Source organism: Podarcis cretensis (genome assembly GCF_951804945.1).
Source record: "Podarcis cretensis genome assembly, chromosome: 3".
Taxonomy (NCBI): domain Eukaryota; kingdom Metazoa; phylum Chordata; class Lepidosauria; order Squamata; family Lacertidae; genus Podarcis; species Podarcis cretensis.
This window is the reverse complement of record NC_137172.1, coordinates 1,912,892-1,930,341: the sequence shown is the minus strand read 5'-3', so window position 1 is coordinate 1,930,341 and position 17,450 is coordinate 1,912,892. Positions and strand designations below refer to the sequence as shown.

The 17,450-nt window shown below is 47.8% G+C and overlaps 1 protein-coding gene across 1 annotated transcript in view; it reads right to left on the bottom strand.

Annotated features, from left to right (window-relative positions):
• KCNK3 (potassium two pore domain channel subfamily K member 3) overlaps nt 1-17,450 on the bottom strand; it is a 108,208-nt gene that overhangs the window by 13,611 nt on the left and 77,147 nt on the right. The window lies entirely within an intron of this gene.

The following is a 17,450-nucleotide window of genomic DNA, read 5'->3' as shown; positions in this document are numbered from 1 at the left end:
TCCCCTAATTATTTGTTCCTGATAATACAATCATTGACACTGACACCAAGTGGGATGATCTAGAATCAATTTGCCATAGGTGGGCGAGTCAAGAGTTGTGCAAACCCTACGCCTGACGGTTCTGCTGAACAGACCGGGATTATTTTGCTGGGCCTTGAAATTCCTACAGATGTTTTGCCCGAGCAAAAGGCAGCCCATTTAATCATCAGCACCACCGTCTGTCTTATCCCATCCCCCTCCCCTCCACAAATCAAGAGATTTCAATAATTGCTCTCATTTGCAGCTGATCTGACTGCTGGGATACACGCCTGAATTGCCTCTCGCTTAAATTACCACCATGCACTCTTCATTGCTTTCTGGAGTGAGCTTTGCTTACTACATTACACGGGTCCTGCATCAATTGCATTGGCTTTCTGTTTGTTTCCTGATGTGCCTTCAATGCGCCAGCAAGCAAAATACAAATTCTCCCCCAGCTGAGTTAACATGGCCTCCAATTGGGAGAGAAGTGAGTACAGTTGAACCTCTGGTTGCGAATGGGATCCGTTCCGGAGGCCCGTTCGCAACATGAGCAGAACACAATCCACGTCTGCGCATCTGTGGGTCGCGATTTGCCACTTCTGCGCATGCGCATGATGTCATTTTACACGTCTGCACATGCGCAAGCGGCAAAACCTGGAAGTAACCCTTTCTGGGACTTCCGGGTTGCCGTGGGACACAACCTGAAAATGTTCAACCTGAAGCAAACGTAAGGCATGACTGTATGCATAGTGCGTTTGCACTCCCCAGGGACACTGTCCCTATTTTCGTCACACCTGGGCACACCCTGTCCTTGTGGGAATGGCTGTCCTATGCACTTTGGGGAAGGACTCTCTAGCTCAGGGGTAGACCTTCTGCCCTGCATGAAAAGGTCCCAGGTTAAACATCTGATGGCATCTCCAGGGCAGGTTGAGGGAGACGCCTGTCTGACCAGCTACACAAACATAAGATGGGGAACATCAGGCTAACCAGTGGTACATGTGAAAAGGATCTATAGGTCTTGGTGGACCACAAGCTTAACATGAGTCAATCAACTCTGTTGGACTGGTCATATTGTGCGGATGCCTGATGATTGTCTTCCAAAGCAGCTACTCTATTCTGAACTTAAAAATGGAAAGCGGAATGCTAGTGGTCAACAAAAGAGGTTTAAACACCCTCTCAAATCTTAAAAAATGTAGTATAAACACCAACAACTGGGAAACACTGGCCTACGAACACTCCAGTGGGAGAACAGCCTTTACCAAAGGTGTCCTGCGCTTTGAAGATGCTCAAACTCAGGGCGAAAGAGAGAAGCGTGCTAAGAGGAAGGCACACTTGGCAAATCCACACCATGAACAACTCCCACCCGGAAACCTGTGTCCCCACTGTGGAAGGACGTGTGGATCCAGAATTGGCCTCCACAGTCACTTATGGACTCACTGTTAAGACCATGTTCATGGAAGACAATCTTACTTGACTACAAGTGAAGAAGAAGAAGAAGACGAAGAAGAAGATGAAGAAGAAGACGAAGACGAAGAAGACGAACACGACGACGACGAAGAAGACGACGACAATGAAGAAGACGACGACGACGAAGAAGACGACGACGACGAAGACGACGAAGACAAAGACGACGAAGACAAAGACGACGAAGACGACGAAGACGAAGAAGACGAAGAAGAAGAAGACGAAGAAGACAAAGAAGAAGACAAAGAAGAAGAAGAAGAAGAAGAAGAAGAAGAAGAAGAAGAAGAAGAAGAAGAAGAAGAAGAAGAAGAAGGAGGAGAAGAAGAAGAAGAAGAAATGGGTGCTCTTCTAGGCTGCATCCACAGAAGTCTAGTGTCCAGATTAAGGGAAGTCATAGTCTGACTCGATTCTGCCTTGGTCAGACCACACCTGGAATTCTGTGTCCAGTTCTGAGCACCATAACTTAAGAAGCATGTTAACAAAAAAAGGATATGGGAAATGCAACACTAAGAGGAGATATGGTAGCCAAGTATCTCAAGGGCTGTTACATGGAAGATGGAGCAAGCAAGCAAGAGGTTACTACCAAACATTAGGAAGACAGTAAGAGCTGTTAGCCAGTGGAATAGACTTCCTTGGAAAGTGGTGGACTCTCCTTTGTGGAGGCTTTTAAGCAGAGGTTGGATGGTCACCAGTTTGGGATTCTTTAACTGGGATTCCTGCCTTGGACTAGATGACTTGGCTTGGGGTCCGTTCCAATTCTACAACTCCAAGATGCTATGATAAGGACACAGGTGACCTCTAACCTATACAATTCCCAGTGCTGAGAACCACATACCATTGGTACATTTTAGAAAGGGAGCTTCAGAGCTAAACAGTCCTAGCTGTTGCAATCTACAAGGGCTAACTATATGGTCATGATGCACCAGAAATCCTGAATGTGGGTCCCCCCAAAAAATATCCCTGTGTGCCCTCCATGTGAGGAGGCTCTTCTCCCAGTATGGCTATGTCTCTAGGTTTCAAAATAGCAATAGGGCTGGAGATGCCCCACAAGCTCTTTGCTGACCTGGCCGATTCCATTAGACACAGATGCAGATAATCCCCCAGGAAATATAAGCAATAAGCCCTTTTAACATAATTTAACATGTGGTTTGGGACAGGCCAGATGGAGATTAATTGAAATCCTGCTTCAGGCATGAACCCTGCTCTCTGGGAGAGGGCTTTTCGGCCATTCCCAGCCATGCACCCCCCAAATGACATGGGGGGGGGGTTCCTAGTTTTCCTGTTCCCCTTCCTAAAAGCTCAGCAGGTCTCACTTTGGTGGCTGGTGAGGAGGTGGAGTCCGCTGTGTGAGAGCTCCATGGAGGACGCTGCAATAGAGGGGGAAGAAATGGAGGCAGTGAGAGATTTTACCTTCTTGGGCTCCATGATCACTGCAGATGGTGACAGCAGTCACGAAATTAAAAGACGCCTGCTTCTTGGGAGAAAAGCAATGACAAACCTAGACAGCATCTTAAAAAGCAGAGACATCACCTTGCCGACAAAGGTCCGTATAGTAAAAGCTCTGGTTTTCCCAGTAATGATGTATGGAAATGAGAGCTGGACCATAAAGAAGGCTGATCGCCAGAGAATGGATGCTTTTGAATTCTGGTGCTGGAGGAGACTCTTGAGAGCTCCCTTGGCCAATAAAGCGAGATGAGCGCCACAACCCCAGAGTCGGCCACGACTGGACCTAATGTTCAGGGGTCCCTTTACCTTTAAGGAAAAGGTCCGTATGTTTAAAGCTATGGTTTTCCCAGTAGTGATGTATGGAAGTGAGAGCTGAACCATAAAGAAGGCTGATCGCCAAAGAATGGATGCTTTTGAATTCTGGTGCTGGAGGAGACTCTTGAGAGTCCCATGGACTGCAAGAAGATCAAACCTCTCCATTCTGAAGGAAATCAGCCCTGAGTGCTCACTGGAAGGACAGATCCTGAAGCTGAGGCTTCAAGACTTTGGCCACCTCATGAGAAGAGAAGACTCCCTGGAAAAGACCCTGATGTTGGGAAAGATGGAAGGCACAAGGAGAAGGGGATGACAGAGGACGAGATGGTGGGACAGTGTTCTCGAAGCGACCAGCATGAGTTTGACCAAACTGCTGGAGGCAGTGGAAGACAGGAGGGCCTGGTGTGCTCTGGTCCATGGCGTCACGAAGAGGCGGACACCACTAAACGACTAAACAACAACAAGGACATAGGGTGAGCCCCCCAGCGGGATCAGGCCATTGCCCATCTAGACCAGCCCCTCGTTCTCTCAGGGGCCAATTAGATGCCTGAATCCAAAAAGCAACACTCTGCCGGCCTGCGATTCCCAGGAACTGGGAGCCAGACTCTTAGAATCATAACCTTGGAAGGAACCCAGAGGATAATCTAGTCCAGGAATGCAGGACTAGGCAGCTGTCCCATATGGAGATTTGAACCTGCAACCTTAGTAGTAACAGCACCAAGCTCCAACCAATGGAGCTACCCAGGCTGGCCAGCATGACTGCCTCTGATCATAGGGGAAAACTTTCTGACAGTAAGAGCTGCCGTGCAGGAATTTCAGCTAAAGTACCCATGGCATCCAAACTCTGCTTAAATACCTCCAAGGAAGGAGAGTCCATCGCCTTCTGGAAGAGTCCGTTCCACTGCTGAGCAGCTCCTGCTGTCAGAAAGTTTCCCCCTATGTTTAGTCGGAATCTCCTTTCTCGTCACTTGAAGTCATGGGTTCGATCCTACCCTCCAGAGCAGGAGAAAGCAAGCTTGCCCCACCTTCCATGTAGTAACCAAACAATTAAACCCCTGTGTTGCAAACAATTATCAGTAATATCCAAGGCAACACGATGACCCAGTACAACAATGCAATATCAATATAAACTCTTTATATAATCTATACGGAACATAGAACAGGATGAAATATGCACTCTCTGCAAACCCAATAAACAGAAACCTTATAAATCTCTGAAAGTCACAAAATGTGCACTCTTGATGGATTCTTTTGAAAATGTAGAACCAAATAAACATAAGTCTTATAAGTCTCCGAAAGTCTTTGTGAACTATGCAAGTCTCTGAAAGAAGCAATGGGTCAGATTCTTATCTGGTGAAGACAAGCCATAAAGCTTTGTTTTATGACGTCCAACACCACCAAAGTGGTCCACAAACAGACGTAGTGAACAGTGATTCCGGATATACCCACTTTTTCATAGAATTCTTCTTCAGCACAGCAGAAGGATACAGAAATGCTTCACAAACCCATTTATATGGTGAATGGAATTGTATAACAACAATAGCTATGGAGCAGTGGCCATTACAGTTATGTAACTGCTCCATAGCTATTGTTGTTATACAATTCCATTCACCATATAGATGGGTTTGTGAAGCATTTCTGTATCCACTTTCCATGTGACAGCCCTTCGGAGATTTGAAGATGCTCTCACCTAACAGGTGGACACCCAACCTCTGCTTAAAAACCTCCAACAAAGGAGAATCTGCCACTTTCCAAGGAAGTCTGTTCCACTGGCTAACAGCTCTTACCATCTTCCTAATGTTGGGTCGGAATCTCTTGCTTCCTTATTCCACCTTCCATGTAAGAGCCCTTGAGATATTTGGCTATCGTATCCCATGGACTGCAAGAAGATCCAACCTCTCCATTCTGAAGGAAATCAGCCCTGAGTGCTCACTGGAAGGACAGATCCTGAAGCTGAGGCTCCAAGACTTTGGCCACCTCATGAGAAGAGAAGACTCCCTGGAAAAGACCCTGATGTGGGGAAAGATGGAGGGCACAAGGAGAAGGGGATGACAGAGGACGAGGTGGTAGGACAGTGTTCTCAAAGCTGCGAACATGAGTTTGACCAAACTGGGGGTGGCAGTGGAAGACAGGAGGGCCTGGCGTGCTCTGGTCCAGGGGGTCACGAAGAGTCGGACACGACTAAACGACTAAACAACAACAATAATTGCATTAGCTTTTTTTGCTACTGCATCACCCTGTTGACTTGTGTTAAGCCTGTAGTTAAATCATTGGAGGTTAAGTCTTCTTGGGCCACTCATGATCCTCCCTGGACCATGCAAGGCAGGTAGGCGGAGGCATCAGACATAGGAAAACACCTTATACCCAATCAGAGCCTTCATCCATCTCACTCAGTATTGTCCACTCTGGCTGGCAGCATCTCTCTGGGATTTCAGGCTGGGATCTCTCCCAGCCTTACCTGCAAAGGTCAGGATTTGAACCTAGGACCTTCTGAATGCAAGGCAGCTGCTCTACCTGTTGAGCTACGACCTGTTCCCAATCAATGTCCAGCCCGTATCTCCTGCCATAATCCACCAGCGTGATATTTATGTTAGTTTGTGGCCAAAAGCTTCCAGTAACAAATTGCAAGCATTAGGTTTCATTCTGCAAATTTTCTTCTTTCTCAGGGCCATTGCCAGGCAAAATCTATTCTTAATCTTCAGATTAAGGATATTGATGCAAAGCACAGGGCTCGCGAAACCTCCTCTCTGCTGCATCTTGGTCTTTGCCTATTGATTAGTCTAAGAGTCGTGCCAATTATTTAGACAGCTTGACTCTTTCCAAATATTGGCTGCCCTTTTGTAGGGTCAGATTTAATTGCTTTCCTGGAGGGGTTTTGGAGTATTCCCCAGAGTGGGTGGCACTGTCTCTGTGATGGCAGAAACGACCAAAAATTAAGCATGCGCTTTCTCTAAATGAGATTTTCTATGGTGATGAGCAAAACTCCTGCAATATCAAAATATCCAGCAATGGGTTGAGTGGTACTTGGCTTAGTTATTTAAAATAATGGATGATAGAGTTGGAAGGGGCCCTGTCGGAAGGGACCCTCGAGGGTCATCTAGTCCAACCCCTGCAATGCAGGAATCTCAGCTAAAGCATTCATGGCAGATGGCCATCCCACCTCTGCTTAAAAACGTCCAAGGAGGTCGGTCCCAATGTCGAACAGCTCATACCGTGCCAGAAAGTTATTCCGTATGTTTAGTTGGAATCTCCTGTCTTGTAACCTGAAGCCATGGGTTCGAGTCTTACCCTCCAGAGCAGGTGAAAACAAGCTTGCTCCATCCTTGAGATATTTGAAGTTGGCTCTCAGTTCTCTTCTCAGTCTCCTCTTTTCTGAGCTAAACATATCCAATTCCTTCAACTGTTCCTGATTTTCAGCTCTCCCCACACCACATGCCATTTCCACAGTGTCCCCTTGCCGAACCGAAGGCACTGATGGTCTCCTCTCTGCCTTGTTCCCAATGTACAACTTCCCCCCACTCCAGTTCCTGATGTAGAACTTCACTCACCCCTTTTCCCTGTGGTGGGGCCACCCATTTGTGCTTCTGATCCTGAATGGGGTAACTGTGCCCCTGAAGGACCAGGTGCGCAGCCTGGGAGTCATTTTGGACTCACAGCTGTCTATGGAGGCGCAGGTCAATTCTGTGTCCAGGGCAGCTGTCTACCAGCTACATCTGGTACGCAGGATGAGACCCTCCCTGCCTGCAGACTGTCTCGCCAGAGTGGTGCATGCTCTGGTTACCTCCCGCTTGGACTACTGTAATGCGCTCTATGCGGGGCTACCTTTGAAGGTGACCCGGAAACTACAACTAATCCAGAATGCGGCAGCTAGACTGGTGACTGGGAGTGGCTGCCGAGACCACATAGCACCGGTCCTGAAAGACCTACACTGGCTCCCAGTACATTTCCAAGCACAGTTTAGGTGCTAACATTTAAAGCCCTAAATGGCCTCGGTCCAGTATACCTGAAGGAGCGTCTCCACCCCCATCGTTCTTCCTGGACACTGAGGTCCAGCTCCGAGGGCCTTCTGGCGGTTCCCTCATTGCGAGAAGCTAAGTTACAGGGCCTTCTCGGTGGTGGCACCCACCCTGTGGAACTCCCTCCCAGCTGATGTCAAAGAGAAAAACAACTACCATACTTTTAGAAGACATCTGAAGGCAGCCCTGTTTAAGGAAGTTTTTAATGTCTGACACTGTATTGTTTTTAATATTCAGTTGGAAGCCGCCCAGAGTGGCTGAGGAAACCCAGCCAGATGGGTGGGATATAAATAAATTATTATTATTATTATTATTATTATTATTATTATTATTATGTGCCAAAATGTCCTGGGCTGGCTAGCCCGCCGCTTCAATTGGCAAAACTTGCCCTGTTCCACACAACACCCAGTCTGCATTTGCAAGAACTCCATCTTTTTGTGTGGCAGCACCTGCCCTTCGGAACTCCCTGCCTCTTGAGGTCAAGTAGGCGCCTTCGTTGCATTCTTTTCGGATCCTGCTAAAGACATCCTTGTTTAGACCAGCTGACCCAGATGTTTAGAAAACTGATGCGAGCTTCAGCCTGCCAGAAAGCTTCAATCATTGTCATTATTTATTTTTTCATATTGGCAAGCTATGTCTCTTTTTGTAAACTGCTTCGAGGCTGCTTTTTCACAACCAAGCGCTGCAAACACTTTTTGTTGTTGTTGTTGTTGTTTAGTCGTTTATTCGTGTCCGACTCTTCATGACCCCCTGGACCAGAGCACGCCAGGCACTCCTGTCTTCCACTGCCTCCCGCATTTTGGTCAAACTCATGCTGGTAGCTTCAAGAACACTGTCCCACCATCTCGTCCTCCGTCGTCCCCTTCTCCTTGTGCCCTCCATCTTTCCCCACATCAGGGTCTTTTCCAGGGAGTCTTCTCTTCTCATGAGTTGGCCAAAGGATTGGAGCCTCAGCTTCAGGATCTGTCCTTCCAGTGAGCACTCAGGGCTGATTTCCTTCAGAATGGAGAGGTTTGATCTTCTTGCAGTCCATGGGACTCTCAAGAGTCTCCTCCAGCACCAGAATTCAAAAGCATCCATTCTTTGGCGATCAGCCTTCTTTATGGTCCAGCTCTCACTTCCATACATCACTAGCACTTTTACAAAGTAAAAAAAAGGGGGGAATAAAGAGAATAGGAAGTGTTCCTGGGCATGCGCAAAGCGCAAAAGGCCTGACTTCCTTCTGCAGGGACCCTGCTACCCTAGGGGTCAGTCCAGCCCCCAAAGGCTGCATTCCATGCTCTCTTCCTGTCCTTGCTTGACCTGAGCAGAGGACGGCACATGTTTTTAGAAGATGCCGAAGAGACAAAATGCTTCCTGCCTTATTGCATCTCCTTGCGAATGCAAGTATGAGGCCTGCAGGGGGCGGATTCTGCCAGGGGTGTTCTGGGCACGGGGCACAGAGTTTCCTCCTCCCCAATTTATCAGGACACACCCCCCCTCTCCTGCAGGCCGCCTGTCCTCACAGTGCCCCTGCCTTCAGGGAGGGAGAGACCCATCGCATTCGCTTAAGCGCCAGAGCGCAGAGACAGCTCATCTCACCAGGCAGGGATACAGACGAGGCTATAAAAAGCACGAAAGGGAGTCTGGGTCGTGCGTTGCTCATCTCCCCGGTCTGACTCAGCACCCTTTAGCCCGCCGCAAAAGAAAAATTAAAAATTCCAAAGCCAGCGAGCGTCAGCCCCAAATGTCCCCCCCAGGCGAAACCCCAAAGCCGTCTCAGCCGAAGGGTTTTGAGCAAAGGACTTTGGCCCCAGAGCTTTAAATGCAGCCCTGGAAACGGAGAAGCATTAATAGAAAAGCCTGCCTCTGGGCATGTACGGAGTGCCTTAGCCTGGCCTTTGGCTTGGAGTCAATTTGATTCCCTCCCCCTCTTTCTTTTTCCTTTTTCCTTTTTCCTCCTGTGATGAGGCTGCATTTTAATGTTTTTATGTTGTGTTTTAATCTTGTTTTTAAGTTGTATTCATTCAACTTGTTTTTCTTATTGCTTATTAGCCGCCCTGAGCCCGGCCTTGGCTGGGGAGGGCGGGGTATAAATAAAATTTATTATAATTATTATTATTATTAGCCGCAGTGAGCAAATCAGGGAACATGCAGAGGGCCGAAGTGAATGCTTCTCGTGTCTGACAGTTTGTGCACCTAATCGACACAGTGCAAGATGGTTTTTGATAAACGTTGGGCAGCCTCGTCCTCAATGTACTGTGACGTGCACAGATAGGGCTGCAGGAAACTGCTACATTCAATTTTTTAAAATCATTTTTATTGATTTTCCAATAAAAAAACATCCAATTAAATATCCAATCATAATACTTCAATTAAAAAAATAAAATAAAAAAGATCAAATTATAGTCCAAATTGTATTTATTAATTTATTTATATTTAAATATATATAATATATAATAAATAAAATTATATTATAATATAATAAAATAAATAAATTTAAATAAAAGAAAACTGCTATATTCAACAATGCTTTACTCAGAGTTGACCCACTCCAAGTAACAGACCTAACGTAGTCTACTCTGTGGGAAACCACCCTGCGTTTTGGAAAGTTGTTTGTTTGCTAAGCATTTGGGCACCTCTTAAGACATTGTAAAGGGAGGCGGGTGGTGCTGTGGGTTAAACCACAGAGCCTAGGACTTGCCGATTGGAAGGTTGGCGGTTCGAATCCCCGCGACAGGGTGAGCTCCCGTTGCTCAGTCCCTGCTCCTGTCAACCTAGCAGTTCGAAAGCACCTCAAAGTGCAGGCAGATAAGTAGGTACCACTCCAGCGGGAAGGTGAACAACGTTTCCGTGCGCTGCTCTGGTTCGCCAGAAGCGGCTTAGTCACGCTGGCCATATGACCCGGAAGCTGTACGCCGGTTCCCTCAGCCAATAAAGCGAGATGAGTGCCGTAGCCCCAGAGTCGGCCACGACTGGACCTAACAGTCAGAGGTCCCTTTACCTTTACCTTAAGACACTGTAACTGAATCATAGAATCATAGAATCCTAGAGTTGGAAGAGACCACAAGGGCCATCGAGTCCAACCCCCTGCCAAGCAGGAAACACCATCAGAGCACTCCTGACATATGGTTGTCAAGCCTCTGCTTCAAGACCTCCAAAGAAGGAGACTCCACCACACTCCTTGGCAGCAAATTCCACTGTCGAACAGCTCTTACTGTCAGGAAGTTCTTCCTAATGTTTAGGTGGAATCTTCTTTCTTGTAGTTTGGATTCATTGCTCCGTGTCCGCTTCTCTGGAGCAGCAGAAAACAACCTTTCTCCCTCCTCTATGTGACATCCTTTTATATATTTGAACATGGCTATCTTGAAGGATTGTATAGAATTCTAGATTTGGAAGGAACCCCAAGGTCATATAGCCCAACCCCTTCCAACACAAGAATCGCAGTTAAAAAGTCCCCGACAAGGGGCCATCGCACCTTTCTTTAAAAACCTACAACATAGGAAAGTACAACATCTTCTGAGGTAGTCTATGGAACTCCCTCCCACAGGGCCATTGGCCTGAACCTGCAGGCTCCTCTTCCATCTGCATGTCCTTATGTATTCTAAAATATAAGTCATGGGCCCCACCTGCTCGCCTGCTCCCTAAAATATCCCTGGTTTGCTCCTTTCTATATATAGGATGCCAACATTCTGCAGGGACTGGTTGCAGGGCAACATGTGCAAACGGCTTGAGATACCTCTTAGGTCCATAAATTATCATATAGCGTCCAGTCATACCTCATGTTACATTTGCTTCATGTTACGTTCTTTCAGGTTACGTCCTGCAGTGACCCGGAAGTACCGGAAAGGGTTACTTCCAGGTTTCGCCGCTCACGCATGTGCAGAAGCACAAAATGACATCACGTACATGCGCAGAAGCGGCGAATTGCAACCCGCGCGTGCGCAGACGCACCACTGCGGGTTGCGCTCTTTTCATGTTGCTAACGGGCCTCCGGAATGGATCCCGTTTGCAACCAGAGGTACCACTGTATATTCAACACAAAAAAACAGCAACAAGTGAGAGCTGGACCATAAAGGAGGCTGATCGCCAAAGAATTGATGCTTTTGAATTCTGGTGCTGGAGGAGACTCTTGAGAGCCCCATGGACTGCAAGAAGATCCAACTGATCCATTCTGAAGGAAATCAGCCCTGAGTGCTCACTGGAAGGACAGATCCTGAAGCTGAGGCTCCAAGACTTTGGCCACCTCATGAGAAGAGAAGACTCCCTGGAAAAGACCCTGATGTTGGGAAAGATGGAGGGCACAAGGAGAAGGGGACAACAGAGGACAAGATGGTGGGACAGTGGTCTCGAAGCTACCAGCATGAGTCTGACCAAACTGCGGGAGGCAGTGGAAGACAGGAGTGCCTGGCGTGCTCTGGTCCGTGGGGTCACAAAGAGGCGGACACGACTAAATGACTCAACAACAACAACAAAGGACTGCTGGACGTATAAAGGGCCCCATTACCTTCAGGAGCTGAGGGCCTCATCAGACCTAAATCTGGCCATGCTTGACATGTTGGGGTCTTTTCTCCTAATGGGAAGAACACAACAGTTCTCTGGAGATGCCCCTTATCTCCAAACTCTCCTGGGAAGAGGAACGAGCGACTGAGTACATGTTGTGGGAACGTTGATCTGACATCTGATCTCAGAGTCTCCTCCAGGATTATCGTTCTCTTCTTCCCTAATCCCTCTCAGTTTAATATACTTTTGAGATGGCTTGGAGGAGAGGAGCAGGCTGCTGCTGAGATTTTCGCCCCCCCCCCGCCCACCCCCACCAGCTCCCATCCCAAAAGATCTCCGCCTCGGGGGTCTGCCAGCTCCTCACCCCAACTATCTCCAAGAAACAGGTGATGGGGTGGGTGGGGTACAAATAAATTATTATTATTATTATTATTATGGGTAGCTTGAGGATGATGTCATAGTGGGTAGCTTGAGGATGATGTAGTGGCCGTAAAAGGTAAAGGGACCCCTGACCATTAGGTCCAGTCGTGGCTGACTCTGGGGTTGTGGCGCTCATCTCGCTTTATTGGCCGAGGGAGCCGGCGTACAGCTTCCGGGTCATGTGGCCAGCATGACTAAGCCACTTCTGGCGAACCAGAGCAGCGCACGGAAACGCCGTTTACCTTCCCGCCAGAGCGGTACCTATTTATCTACTTGCAGTCTGACATGCTTTCGAACTGCTAGGTTGGCAGGAGCTCACCCCGTTGCGGGGATTCGAACTGCCGACCTTCTGATCGTCAAGTCCTAGGCTCTGTGGTTCAACCCACAGCACCACGATGCAGTAAATTTAATCTTAAAGATGGAACGCATGGACGAAGGGAAGCAGGTCTAAGGGTTCGAAAGAACACTGTATTTTGATGTTTGAAATGGTTTTGTTTTATATGTATAATTTTTTTCAAAAACTTAATCTCATATACACACACACACACACACACAGTTGTACCTCGGGTTACAGACACTTCAGGTTACATACACTTCAGGTTAAAGACTCCACTAACCCAGAAATAGTACCTCGGGTTAAGAACTTTGCTTCAGGATGAGAACAGAAATCGTGCTCTGGCAGCGCGGCAGCAGCAGGAGGCCCCATTAGCTAAAGTGGTGCTTCACGTTAAGAAGAGTTTCAGGTTAAGTACAGACCTCCAGAACGAATTAAGTACTTAACCCGAGGTGCCACTGTATATGGAAACATTTAGTGTAAGAGAAGTCACGCAGATATGGTCTAGACGTTAGTGGTCTAAAAAGCAGAAGTCAAATGGTTTGAGAAGGGCCTGCGGTCGAGAAAAGCCGCAGAAAGCCTGTCTGCCTGATTTAAATCTGCATGGAAAAGGTCACGAAGAACAGCGAGATCATTATCAGGAATATCACAATGCCCTTATCCCAATTGATGGTGCAACCGCGTTTGGGATAATGTGTGCAGTTCTGGCTGCCTCACCTGGAAAAGAATATAGTAGAGTTGGGGAGAGCTCCCCCCCAAAAAAAAATTTGATTAAGGGGATGGAGAGACACACCTGTGAAGGCACAATAAGAGTTTATAAAATCATGCCTGGCATGGGGAGAGTGGATAGAGGAAAGTTTCCCTTCCTCTCTCGTAACACTAGAACTCATGAAGCTCATGATGTACAGGGCTTTTTTGGCCATGGCCCCGATCTGGTGGAGCGCTCTGTCACAAGAGGCTAGGGCCGTGCGGGACTTGACATCTTTCCGCAGGGCCTGCAAGACAGAGCTGTTCCACCAGGCCTTTGGCCAAGGCACAGCCTGACCCCCTCTCTCCTTCTGTAACCCTCACAGAACTCTAGCCCAATGGTTGCCATTGATTTGATTCTGAACTGATTTCAGAATGTATTTCAATTAATTGACTGTGATTTTATGTAAACTGTGCTATTTTTACTGTTGTTAGCCACTCTGAGCCCGGCTTCAGCTGGGGAGGGTCGGATATAAATAAAAATTATTTTACTTTCTTGGGCTCCATGATCACTGCAGATGGGGACAGTAGTCACGAAATTAAAAGACGCCTGCTTCTTGGGAAAGAAGCCATGACAAACCTAGACAGCATCTCAAAAGGAAGAGATGTCACCTTGCCAACAAAGGTCTGTATAGTTAAAGCTATGGTTTTCCCAGTAGTGATGTATGGAAGTGAGAGCTGAACCACAAAGAAGCCTGATCACCGAAGAATTGATGCTTTTGAATTATGGTGCTGGAGGAAACTCTTGAGAGTCCCATGGACTGCAAGAAGATCAAACCTCTCCATTCTGAAGGAAATCAGCCCTGAGTGCTCACTGGAAGGACAGATCCTGAAGCTGAGGCTCCAATACCTTGGCCACCTCATGAGAAGAGAAGACTCCCTGGAAAAGACCCTGATGTTGGGAAAGATGGAGGGCACAAGGAGAAGGGGATGACAGAGGACGAGATGGTTGGGCAGTGTTCTCGAAGAGACCAGCATGAGTTTGACCAAACTGCAGGAGGCAGTGGAAGACAGGAGGGCCTGGCGTGCTCTGGTCCAGGGGGCCATGAAGAGTCGGACACGACTAAACGACTAAACAACAAATTATTATTATTACCAACTTGGGACCAATTTACCAAACAGGCCCTGCATAGAGTGCATTGCAGTCATCCCATCTGGAAGCAGTCGACAAAAAGAACACACAACAAGGTTGTATGAATCCTCTCCATCTCCTGGGATGGATGTTCTGAATGAAGAAAGCTTTTGTTCCCTGCCAAAGCAACAACAAGATTTCGGTGGCCAAGTGACCTTCTGCCGGACATTCGCAGAGCATTTGGGAGCTAGCAGATGACAGCCCAATTGGCGCGGACGCCATCGGAGAGGAAGGACGCCTTGCCAAGGGGAGGCCGCTGCTGCCAACTATGCCTGCCCCCACCATCCCAGCTGTTGCCACCAAAGACAAAAGTATCCCCCAGGGGATGGAGATTTATGAAATAAGTCCTCGAGGGCACAATGAGGTCGAATCTCAGCTGCCCTGCTTTTTAAAAGAACAAGTGCTTAACCCTCATCGTTTGGGAGGGACGCAGGAGAGCTTTCGCACTCAAGGCCGAGAAATCTGGTGGTGGGATTCCAGGATGTGGCCGTGGGAGGCGCTGGGTTTCAGTCTCCTTTGTGCTACGTCCCCATTTCCCCCAAGCATCAAGTGCAGGGCTGTTATGTACTGAGTTGAATAGGATCCAAAATGCAGCAGTCTGATTGGTCCTAGAACAATAGGGTCCAGAATGCAGCAGTCTGATTGGTCCTAGAACAATAGGATCCAGAATGCAGTAGTCTGATTGGTCCTAGAACAATAGGATCCAGAATGCAGCAGCCTGATTGGTCCACAGGAGCCACCCAATCCAGCTCCAGGTGGAAGTGAATCCGCGACCTGATTGGCCTACAGAAGAATCCCGGAATTAGCCAATCACGTGGAGCCCATTGTGTAAAGAATATATATAAAGCAGACATTCTGGGGGAACTTTCATTCCTCCTCACCACTATGAGCTGAATAAAGAGCATGAAATCCACTCTCGACTCCGAGTATATTTCAAGGGGTCAGCAAACTTTTTCAGCAGGGGGCCGGTCCACTGCCCCTCAGACCTTGTGGGGGGCTGGACTATGATTTGGAGGAAAAAAATGAATGAATTCCTATGCCCCACAAATAACCCAGAGATGCATTTTACGTAAAAGCACACATTCTACTCATGTAAAAACACCAGGCAGGCCCCCAAAATAACCCAGAGATGCATTTTAAATAAAAGGACACATTCTACTCATGTAAAAACACGCTGATTCCCGGACCATCCGTGGGCCAGATTTAGAAGGCGATTGGGCCGGATCCGGCCCCTGGGCCTTAGTTTGCCTACTCATGATCTAGTGGAAGAAGCCAATGCAAGGAACGTTCTGACAGCCTGTCTGCATCAGAAGATGCAGTTCTGTGCAGTGGTTAGTGCTGATGTTGGAGGGGGAAGAGGCAGGTTCGCACCAGAACAGAGGAACGTACGATGCAGCGGCAAACCTGACGCAATTCTAGGCCGCGTCAACAGAAGGATAGCGTCTAGATCAAGGGAAGGAATGGAAAAGCCTGCCTGCCGGGGGTCCTGTGTCCAATTCTGGGCATCACAGTTAAAGAAGGATATTGACAAGCTGGAAGGGGTGCATAGGAGGGCGACCAAGATGATCAAGGGTCTCGCAACCAAGCCTGATGAGGAACGGTTGAAGGAGCTGGATATGTTTAGCCTGGAAAAGAGGAGACTGGGAGGAGATATGAGCGGTGCTTTTTTTCTTTAAAAAAATATGTTTAGGGGTACTCTCATTTTGACTCAAGAAAATCACCGGGAAAGGAAAGGAAGCTGCCATCGGAGGTGGTAACAACGAAACTGACCAATCACCATGCTAGATTCCAATTCCTACTTCACACATTAAACGCCCGCTTCCGTCTGAGACTCAGGAAACACCGTGGCAGGAAATGAGGCCGCCATCTGGGGGTAGCAACGGAACTGACGATTCACCGTACTAGAGAAGATTCACAAAATGTTTAGGGGTATGCATACACCCTGCGTTCCCCCAGAAAAAGAAGCACTGGATATGAGAGTCACCTTAAAATACCTTAAGGGCTGTCCCATGGAAGAGGGAGCAAGCTTGTAGAACTTGAACCCATGACTTCAAGTTGCAACAAAGGAGATTCCCTTGGGGTCCCTTCCAACTCCATAATTCTATTGTTATATGATTCTCATACCAGGTCAGAGCATTATTCAGTCCTTCTAGCTCAATATGGCCTGCACTGAGTAGGAGCAGCTTTCCAGATTTCTAGTCAGGGCACCAGCCCCAGCCGTATTTGGAGTATCCGGGGATTGGATCTGGGACATTCTGGTGGATCTAGTGGAGTATCGGGTCAGGTTTAAGGTGCTGGTTTTGACCTTTAAAGCCCTTTGTGGCTTAGGGCCCTCGTAAGTACGGGACCGCCTCTCCTGGTCTGCCCTGCAGAGGACCTTAAGGTCCATGAATAATCATAGTTTAGAGGTCCTGGGCCCTAAGGAGGTCAGATTACCCTCCACCAGGGCCAGGGCCTTCTCAGTGATGGCTCCAACCTGGTGGAATGCTCTGTCCCATGAGACCAGGGCCCTGCAGGATTTAACCTCCTTCCGCAGGGCCTGTAAGACAGAGCTATTCCACCTGGCTTTTAATTTGAATTCAGCCTGATCTTTTATTTCCCTTCTCTTCTCTCCCCCTCCCCTTTTCATGAAGATCACCCACTATGGGATCCCACAGCTAATTCTCCCCTGGTCTCCTCGCTGGCCCAAATAGGACTACTTTTGCCAGCTAGCCCTGGTGATCATCTAATGTTTATTGGATGGATTTCCCCCCTAAATTGATTTTTGAATCCTGAATTTATTGTTATTCACGTTTTATACTGTATTTTATGCTTTTTTTTGTTGCATCAATTAAGTGTTTTAAATTTGTTGTTAGCTGCCTTGAGCCCAGTTTTCTGAACCGGGAAGGGCGGGGTATAAATAAAAATTTATTGTTATTTATAATTATTCTGCATGCCAAGCAGGTGCTCTGCCAGGCTGCTGAGCCCTTCCCCCATCCCAACCGAACCCCAACGCACATGCAACGAGCTTGGAAATGTCACTGTGTCCCACCCTAAGCTACCTTCTAGTGTTGCTCTGAGGGTAAAAAGGACGGAG